The sequence below is a fragment of the Saimiri boliviensis genome, chromosome 4 (assembly GCF_048565385.1).
Source record: "Saimiri boliviensis isolate mSaiBol1 chromosome 4, mSaiBol1.pri, whole genome shotgun sequence".
In the NCBI taxonomy this organism is placed as follows: Eukaryota; Metazoa; Chordata; class Mammalia; order Primates; family Cebidae; genus Saimiri; species Saimiri boliviensis.
Window position 1 is genome coordinate 29,255,961 of NC_133452.1, and position 10,803 is coordinate 29,266,763.

The 10,803-nt window shown below is 36.2% G+C and overlaps 1 non-coding gene across 1 annotated transcript; it reads left to right on the top strand.

The window, feature by feature from the left end:
* Window positions 1-9,276: 9,276 nt before the first annotated feature.
* On the top strand, window positions 9,277-9,425 carry LOC120363325 (U12 minor spliceosomal RNA). Its single transcript, XR_005578900.1, has one exon. It is a non-coding gene; the product is annotated as a U12 minor spliceosomal RNA (small nuclear RNA).
* The last annotated feature ends 1,378 nt before the right edge of the window (window positions 9,426-10,803 follow it).

Below are 10,803 nucleotides of genomic sequence, written 5' to 3' on the forward strand. Positions count from 1 at the left end.
TATGTCTGATAAAAGGTTTATACCCAAACTATATGAAACTCCTATAACTTAACAGCAAAAACATAAATAACCTGATTTTTTAAAAGGCAAGGAAATTGCAGAGACATGTCTCCGAAGAAGACATACAAAAGGCTAATAGAAAATGAAAAGATCTTCAACATCACCAATCATTGGAAAAATACAAATCAAAATCACAATGAGAGGTCTTCTCAAACCTGTAAAATTTGTTATTTTTTTTTAAAACGATGTGTTGTCAATAATATGGAGAAATTAAAATCTTTGTACACTGTTGATATGAATGTAAAAGGGTGCAACTATTATAGGAAACTGTGTGGAGGATGCCCCAAATCAAAAATAGATCTACCATTTGATTCAGCTACCCACAGGATTATAAATCATTCTGTTATAAAGATACACGCATACATATGTTTATTGCAGCACTGTTCACAATAGTGAAGACTTGGAACCAACCCAAATGCCCATTAATGATAGACTGGATAAATAAAATGTGGCACAGTTACATCATGGAATATTACACAGCCAAAAAAATGATGAGTTCATGTCCTTTGCTGGGACATGGATAAAGCTGGAAGTCATCATTCTCAGCAAACTAACACAGAAACAGAAAACCAAACACCAAGTGTTCTCACTTATAAGTGGGAGTTGAACAATAAGAACACAAGGACACAGGGAGGGGAACATCACACACTGGGGCCTGTCAGGGCGTGGGGGCCTACGGGAGGGATGGCATTAGAAGAAACACCTAATGTAGATGATGGGGTGATGGGTGCAGTAAACCACCATGGCATGTGGATACCTGTGTAACAAACCTACATGTTCTGCACATGTACCCCAGAACTTAAAGTATAATAACAAAAAAAATATATATTAAAGAATTAAAATCAGGATGTCAAAGAGATATCTGCACTTCCATTTTCATTGCAGCAATATTCACAATAGCCAATATATGAAAGCAACCTAAATGTTTAGGTAGATGAATGAAGAAAATGTACCAGACACATTAATGAAGTATTATTCTGTGTTTTAAAAAAGAAAATCCTACCACATGCAAAATCAAGGGTGGACCCTGAGGGCATTATACTAAGCAAAATGAGCTAGTCATGCCATGGTATTCATATTCTAATTTTCAACTCAGCATTGCAAGTACTGTGATACAGGGAGGTCAGGTTACTGTGAGAAGCAAAAGGAGAACATTTAATCCAGACTAGGTAATTGTAACAGTTTTTCCGAAGGAACTGACAATACAGGTGATTTGAGTCTTCAAACTACTCAGGGCTTAAGTATGTTATACATAGAAAAATATTTCAGGCAGAAGAATCATTGCATTATAAAGTAGGGAGAAATGAAAGAGCTGGACTTACGTGTTGAAGAGCCCACATACTCTAGTGAGGTTTACGTATAGGAAATAAGTTGGAAATAGAGAAAACAGAAGTGGAGAAAACTGGCAGGAGAAAGGTCATAAAGAGCATCAGTTACGCCAAATAATTTTGCACATAGATTAATATTTTCCAACATGTATTATCTAGAAGTAAACTGGGGCATGGTACAAAATATATTACATTTTTATAGGGAAAATACAAAATGGCATTTTAATGGCTTACACATTATGAAGTAATTGAACTTATTAAATGTTAAGACATTTTCCGAATTTGTTTCCAAACTTATTTGATCAGGAAATTTGTTCATCAGTTTTTATTGCAAATTATGATGCAGACAAAACATTTCACTAATTACAGGTATATATTTTGATTAACTGTGTAGACCAAAAAGGTGAGAGAGAGGGAGAAAGAGGGAGAGAGAACCAACAAAACCCTAGAAGCTCCTTTTTTGTTTCTTCATAATTATTACCAAGCCTTACTCCAAAACAATTACTCCTATTCTATTTGAACTGCCATATAAGTTTTTCTCTTTTTAGAAAATTTATGTAAATGTAATTTTACAATCAACTTATTTGTGGCTTGTTCCCTTTTACTCAAAATATATTTTATTCATGCTGCTGTGGGTAGAGATAGTTAATTCATTTTCATTACTGGAGAGTATTCATTGTATGACTCTATTACAATTTAGACATTCAACTCTGGCTGCTAGTTTGGAGGTATCATAAGTAATTTCTACAATTTCTAGTTTTGCAAAGGTGTTCTGTTGCGTATATTTACTCAGTTCTGTTGGGTATAAACATTGGAGTCAAAGTGCTGCATTAAATAACACAAAATACACAAGATTAGTAAATACTGACAATTTTTTTTTCTAGTAGTTTTCCAATTTATACTCCCACCAGGAACATGTTAAGAGTTGATATTGCTGCACATATCTGCCAACAAATGATATGATTGGTCTGTGTGCATGTGTGTGTGTGTGTGTGTGTGTGTGTGTGTGTGTGTGTGTGTTTGTGTTGAGACAGAGTCTTGCTCTGTTGTCTGGGCCCACTAAAACCTCCATCTCCCAGATTCAAGCAATTCTCCTGCCTCAGCCTCCCAAGTAGCTGGGACTACAGGAGTCCACCACCATGCCCAGCTGATTTGTTTTTTTAAACAGAGTCTTGCTCTGTTACCCAGGATGCAGTGCAATGACACCATCTTGGCTCACTACAGTCTCCACCTTCTGGGTTCAAGCAATTCTCCTATCTCAGCCTCCCAAGTAGTTGGAATTACAGGCATGTGCCGCAATACCTGCTAATTTTTTTGCATTTTTAGTAGAGGCAGGGTTTCAGCATGTCAATCAGGTTGTATCGAACTCCTGACATCAGATGATCCGCCCGCCTTGGCCTCCCAAAGTGCTGGGATTAAAAGTGTGAGCCCAGCCTTGTTTAAACCATTCATGTGTCTTGTTTGTGGTATCTCAAAGAGTTTAATTTGTATTTTTCTTTCTTTTTTTTTTTTTTTTTTTGAGATGGAGGCTTGCTCTGTTGCCCAGGCTGTAGTGCAGTGGTGTGATCTCAGCTTACTGCAACCTCCATCTCCTGGGTTCAAAAGATTCTCCTGCCTCAGCCTCCCAAGTGGCTGGGGTTACAAGGCGCATGCTACCCCGCTTGGCTAATTTTTGTATTTTTAGTAGAGACGGGGTTTCAGCATCTTGGCCAGGCTGGTCAACTCCTAACCTCATGATCCGCCTGTCTCGGCTTCCCAAAGTGCTGGGATTACAGTCATGAGCCACCGTGCCTGGCCTAATTTGTATTTTTCCTAACTAATAATGAGGTTAAGCGTGATGCCATATAATTTGGCAATTTGGATATTTTCTTTTGGAAATGCATTTTCAATATTTTTATCCATGTTATTATTGATTTGATGATCTTTGGTTGGTTGACTGTTACATTTTCCTCTCTTCTTATTGATTTGTAGGCATTGTATAAATATTCTGAAGACTAGCACTATGTCAGTTACATGAGTTATAAGTACTATTGTTATGTATGTTGCTTAGCATTACATTCTCTTAATGTTGTCATTTCATAACTAGAAATCTCTATGTTATTAGAGGGTGAGGTAGGTGTCAAGATGTGTTTTTAGTTTTTATTTTCAATTTTCATTTTTGGAAATAGGATCTCACTCTGTCACGCAGGCTAGAGTGCAGTGGTACCATCCTAGCTCATTACAGATTCTACCTGTGATCAAGTGATTCTCCTGCCTCAGTCTCTTGAGGAGCTGGGACTAAAGGCACACCACCATGTCCAGCTAAAGGATATGTCTTTAATATGTATATCCAATTAATTTAGCATCATTTGAATAAAACAATTATTTCCTTTCTTCTGTGTAGTATAATTTTGTTATAAAACAACTGTACATGTATGTAGACTTTGTTTCTAAATGACCCATTCTCCTCTTTTATTCTTTTTGTCTCTGTGCCAACACCACCATACTGTTTTGATTTCTGTTGAAATAACTACACCAAGTATATTAAATTTGCATTTCTATATAAATCTAATAAAACATAGAGTAAATAAATTCAAAATTAGTAAGAAAAATATGGCAAAATTTATTTAATTTCTAGAAAGAAATGCAAAATTACATTTTAGAGAATTATTTAAATATAAATAATTCAAATAACAAAAGAATTATTGAATCTTCTAATATACCAGAGTATCAAAATGTTGTGTCTAATGTAAATCTAAGTTACACAAAACAATGCATTTTCTATGTGAATGTCTCAGTGAGGTGTCATTTTGAGATAAGATTCTGGGCACAAGTTCCCTAAAATAACTTTTGATATCCATAAAAATAAGTCTTTCCTCTGATTCTTGAAGATCAGCTTAGTTGTGTGTGGTCCCTTATATTACACAAACCCACTACACAAAGTTTTATTGGAATCTGATTAAGATGACATTTAATGTAGAGAATATTTTGAAATATGTTGACATATTTACAACATCATATCCTTAAATCCATGAAAGTATCTCTCTTCTTTTTATTCTACTAAGATTTTATGGAATTTTTTGTTGAGGTGTCATGCATTTTTTTTCAGATTTATAGTTTTTATTTGATGTATTCAATATCATTGTAAGTCACATAGTTTTTTATTATTATTTTATTTTTATTATTTTTTATTTCAATAGGTTTTTAGGGAACAGGTGGCATTTGTGTACATGGAATTAAGTTACATAATTTCAAATATCTTTTTTCTGCCTTTTGATTTTGTTATATGGAAACCTAAACTTGTATATTGACCTTGTAGCCAATGATTTTGCTAAATGAATTAACTAATTCTCATAATGTATGTGCTGTTGTTTTGGAGATTATATATCAGAATCGCATAATCTGTGAATGAGAAGACTTTTATGTCTTCCTTTTAATCTTTATACATTTTCTATTGCCTTATATCACTATATAAGTCTTTAATAAAATGTTGAAGTGATGACAGTTATTGTCATATTTCAAAATATCACAATTAAACACGTTTGTGATAGAACTATTTTAGATTTTTTAATCAAATTAGGAAATTTTCTTCCTATAGTTGTCTAAGAGTTGTTATCATGAATGTATATTGTATTAAATGTTTATTCTAAATTTTATTGTGATCATTGTATTATTTTTGTTAGTGTTATGGGTTATATGCATTGATTAAAGCAGCCTCCAGTTATAAAAGTAAATTCAACTTGGTTGTTATATACATTTAATATTTCCAGATATTTTTGGTTTGTATTTAGGGGGCATTTTTCTCCACTTGTCATTTTTAATGACTATAAAAATATTTACTTCTAAAACTTTTATAGTTTCACATCTTGCATTTAATGTCATGGTTACAGTACTTAGGGTCATAGAATTAGGGTCATCAAGACTGTGGTCTATTGGCATAGGACTAGACAAGTAGATCAATGGAACAGTAGGGAGTGCAGAAATAGACCCACATGTAGATGGTCAATTGAGTTTCAATGAAAGTACAAAAGCAATTTACTGGGAAAATAATAGTATGATTCAACAAATATTCCAGAAAAGTTGGCAGTTCATGTGCAAAACTAAATAAAAATTAAAAACTAACAACTGAAAAAAAGTTACAAATTATAAATATCAGAAATAAAAAAGGATATTTCTATAAGTTCTTTAGATATCAAAAGAATAATAGGGAACTATTACAAACAACTCCACACACATAAATTTAGCAAATTAGATTAAATTGATCTCTTCCTCTAAAACACTAACTACCACAACTAACCAAATATAAAACAGATGATTTGAATAGCTCTATAATAAACAAGGAAATTAGTCATAATTAAACACTCCCAAAAATAATTCTCCAGGTCCAGATAATTTCAGGAGATAATTCTGCTAAAAATTTAAATATTTCATACCAATTCAAATCAAGCTCTTCCAGGAAACAGGAGACACGCCTCTCAATTCATTTGATAAAGGTAATATTATCTTAATATCAAAATGAGAAGAATGTATTTTTTAAAAATTACAGACAAATGGCCTCCATAAATATAGACAAAAATCCTTTTTTTTTTTTTTTTTTTTTTTTTGAGACATAGTCTCGCTCCATCACCAGGTGTCAGGCTGGAGTGCAGTGGCACAATCTCGGCTCACTGCAACCTCCGCCTCCTGGGTTCAAGCAACTGTCCTGCCTCAGCCTCCTGAGTAGCTGGGACTACAGTTGTGCATCACCATGCCCAGCTAATGTTTGTATTTTTAGTAGAGGCAAATCCTTAATACAATATTAGCCAATCCAGCAATGTATAAAAATAATTATGCATCACATCTATGTAGAGTTATTACATAGATACTAGGCTGTCTTAGTCTGTTCAGACTGTAATAACAAAATACCATTGACTGGCTAACTTGTCAACAAAAGAAATTTATATCATAGTTCTAGAGGCTGAGAAATCAAGATCATGACAGATAACATTGCTCTGCTAGAGTTTGTTTTCTGGTTTATAGATGGTGTCTCTCACTGTGTTCTGACAGCGGAAAAAGCAAGGCATCTCTCTGGGGCCTCTTCTATGAAGACACTAATACCATGCATAAGAACTCTACCCTCATGACCCAAATGTCTCCAGCTCCCAATTATCATTGTCTTGGGAGTTAGGATTTCAATGTATAAATTTCAGGGTGAAACAAATATTCTGACCATAGCAAAGGGTGGTTTAATACTTGAAAATCAATAAATATAATCTACCACATCAAGAAGCTAAAAAGAAAAAAAAATGTGACCATATCAGTTGATGCAGAAAAAGAGTTTGACAAAATCTAACACTAGTTTTTTATTAAAACTCTCAGCAAGTTAGGAATACAGAAGAATTACTTTAACTTGATAAAGAGAACCCACCAAAATTCTGTAGCTAACATGACACTTCATAGTGAAAGACAGAATTTCTGCTTTCATTCCTCTTATTTTTTTTTTCTTACACTTATCCATTTATTATAAGGATGAATTACAAAGGATACAGATGAACAGCCAGAGGGAAGAGATGCATAAGGCAAGATATGGGGAAAAGAGGCACAGGGCTTCCGTGCTGTCTCTGGATACATTAACCTGCAGGAACTTCGACATGTTCTGCTATCTGGAAGACCCCAAAGCTCAGTCCTTTTGTTTTTTTGTGGAAACTGCTTTAGGTAGGCATGATTGATTATATCATCAGCTGCTGGTGATCAGCTCAATATTCAGCCCTTCTATCCTCCCTGGACGTGAGAGAGGTTGTTGGGGTATGGGAAAGTAGGAGGTGGGCTGAAGTTTCAACCTTCCCTCCCCGAAGGGTAGAAAACAGTGAACAGCCCCCACCTGAGGCTACTCAGGGGCTCCAGTCATCTCATTAGGATGCAAGAGACACTCATCACTCTGGAGATTCTGAGGATCTTAGGAGCTATGCATCAGAAAACCAGAAGACCAAATATACGTTTCACAATATCACAGGAAGAAGCATGCTTAAGAACTTTTCAAACTAATTACAAATGCAAAAAATCTGAAACATAACTTAAATGTCACAAAATTGAAAAAGAAAATTATTATCAGTTAGCTTTCTCAGGCAGTTCTAAAACACTTTTCTTACCTATTTTGGTTGTACCCTCTCTGATCATCTCCTCAAAACACAACAATTTTGCAATACCATTTTCTATAGAGAGAATAGAAAGATAATTCAGACCTTTTTCTGGTGTGTTTGATTAAAATTTATTATTGAAGATTTAAAGAATTGTTTTTTCTTTCTGTTTTCAATTCAAGATTGGTCACATTATATAAAATTCAATATTGTCTAGATTTGGGGAAACCTTGTTAGATATGCACTGTAAGATTTGAGAAATAAAATTTTAAGCCTCCACCCAGCTGCATAGATCTCCTCTTGGCCAAGGGGACCTTAGAGAAACCTTAAAAACTGAGTTCTTGGCCATGAGAGGAGGGAAGGTCAGCCACCCTTGTTATACCGCTGCCCTTGCTGACTGCCATTCGCTTTCTTTTTAAGGGTTACATAGAAACTAGCCCTTTGGAAAGACTCGCTCTATCTCTGATACCAACCAAACCTCATGCTGCCCCTCCCCTACGGTTTTGACACAGGACTGACCAGCATTCCTTCCTGAGGAGAGACCACTGACCACAGAGTGGGTCTGGCCAGTCTATGGATGCTGAACAGAGAGGGCTTCCATGTCCATTGCTTAGTTACATCAATGAAAATAGCATAAGCCTCACAAAAGTCTGTTCTAGTAAATCATTAAGTAACTAGCTAATGCAGGTCATCAGTTCAGTGAATATGCTTAGTCCTTGTACAAGAAAAACAAATGTCCTAAAATCTGCCAAATGAAGAGTGATGAAGTTCATTAATTTGGATAAAGAGCTTTATTTCTCATAAAGCATTGCAGCCTGCAGGCTGGCCATCTTGCAGGCTGGGAAGTGTAACCTCCAGAACAAACGCTTCAGGGGATGGGTCAAGGGAACAGGAATGTACACTAAGCAGGTTGGCTAAGTACACATGTTCAGCAGGTTATGGGAGGAGCAATGGAAACTCACAAAAGGGAGGCAAGGGCATGTGTAGTAGCCAACAGTCTTTCAACATGCTTCCCTGCTCACCTTGGGGTGGAGACTTAACATTTAAATGTATTACAAGGAGGCTCTAAACATCATTCCTCCTATTTAATATACTTTCAAGGCTGTCCAATCTTTCGGCTTGCCTGGGCCACATTGGATGAAGAATTGTCTTAGGTCGCACATAAAATACGGTAACACTAACAATAGCTGATGAGCTACAGAAAAAAGTCACACACAAAACGTTATAATGTTTTAATAAAGTTCACTAATTTGTGTTGGCCCACATACAAAGCTGTCCTGGACCTCATGTGGCCCATAAGCCATGGATGGACAAGTTCACTTTCTGTAATACTACAAATCTCGTGAGTTCAGTAAGGCAAGAAAAGCAAATAGAAGCATGTAGACAAATAGGAAGAAATAAAACTCTTTCTATTTTCAATGACATGATAGGTCAATTAGAAAATTCTTTTTTTTAAATTGTACTTTAGGTTCTGATGTACATGTGCTGATCATGCGGGATCATTGCATAGGTACACAGCAAAGTGGTTTCATCCTCCACCCCCCCATCACCTGGCATTTCTCCCCACATTATCCTTCCCAGCCTCCTTACCCCCTGCTGTCCCTCCCTTAGCCTCCTGCCACCTACCCCAGTGTGTAATGTTTCCCTCCTGTTATATTGGGGTTCAGGGGTTCAGGTGCAACTCCCCTGAGAGGATGTTTCTCCAGGTTCTTGGTCTCCTGCCCTCTCAAGAATGAGAGAGGGGACCACAGCTGAGTGCGCAGTAAATGCCGGACTCAAAAGTGTTTGTAGAAATGCCTTAAACTTATGATTAAGGGAAATAACGATTCGGGTGATGCCTGAATCCTCACTGCCAATGTGAGACGAATTTTTGAGCAGGTAAAGGTCACCCCTGAGGAGACCTGCCTACTTTGTGGGATGCCTGGGAGCCAAGATCTGCCCAACCGCATTTAAATAAAAATGATTTATTTAGAGAAAGAGAGAGAAACAGGAGAAGGAGTGAGAAAGAAACAACTAACTCTCACACTGAGTGAGAGAATCCAGAAAGATGGGATCCAGGAGAGAAAAGCAGCTTCCACAGAGTGGAAGGGATTAGAGAGAGATGGAGTTCAGGAGGGGAAGACAGTCTTTCAGGAGAGATTGTGGAAGGGGACTCCAGAGGGAAAATCCAGGATAGAGAAAAACAGCTTCCATGAGAGTGTTCGTGGAAGGGGTTCCAAACATGGAGTCTGAAAGGGTGTGGAAGAAGGGGACTTTTAACCTGGGAGGAACCCTGCCTTCTCTAAGACCCCAGGCCAATGAAAGGAGTTCCTTAGAACTTCTGCTGGGATAATTGACTCTCAGTTTCTTTCTGTGCCTGTGAAATTCAAATATAAACCATTAAATCTCCCGATGGAGAGAGATGGGAGGGGGGCATGGCACTGGGAAGTTCTTGCCCTTAAAACTATGCCCCCTTGTGGACCCAGAAAGAGAACACATTCCCTCGTTCCCTATGTCCATGTGTTTTCATTGTTCAACATCCGCCTGTGAGTGACAACATGTGGTATTTGGTTTTCTGTTCCTGTGTCAGTTTGCTGAGAATGATGGTTTCCAGATTCATCCATGTCCCTACAAAGGACACAAACTTGTCATTTTTTATGGCTGCATAGTATTCCGTGATGTATATGTGCCACATTTTCCCTTTCCAGTCTATCATTGATGGGCATTTGGGTTGGTTCCAGATCTTTGCTACTGTAAACAGTGCTGCAATGAACATACATGTGCATGTGTCTTTATAATAGAACAATTTATGATCCTTTGGGTTATATGCCCAGTAATGGGATTGTGGATCAAATTTTTATTTGAATTTCTATTGTGGGAATTTCTATTTCTAGATCACTGAGGTATTGCCACACTGTCTTCCACAATGGTTGAACTCCAATTAGAAAATTCTAAAGAATTTGCAAAAACAAAAGTTTGTGAGTTTAACAAGGTAAAATGATATAAGATCAACATATAAAAATCAATTATATTTCTATATACTATCCATGGACATATCATGTGTAAATTAAATATGTAATACCATTTACAATTGTACAAAAAAAGTAACAAAACATTTGTAAGATTCATATGCTGAAAGTCACAGAAAATTGATGGAAGAAATCTAAAATGATGTAAATAAATGGAGAGACATAAAATACTCATAAACTGGAAACATTGGCAGAGGAAAAATGTCAACGTTACCCAAATTAATGTATAGGTTTAACCTAATTCTTATCATATTCACAAGTATTTTTATAGATATAGACAAGAATATTATAAAATTTATATACAGAACAAAG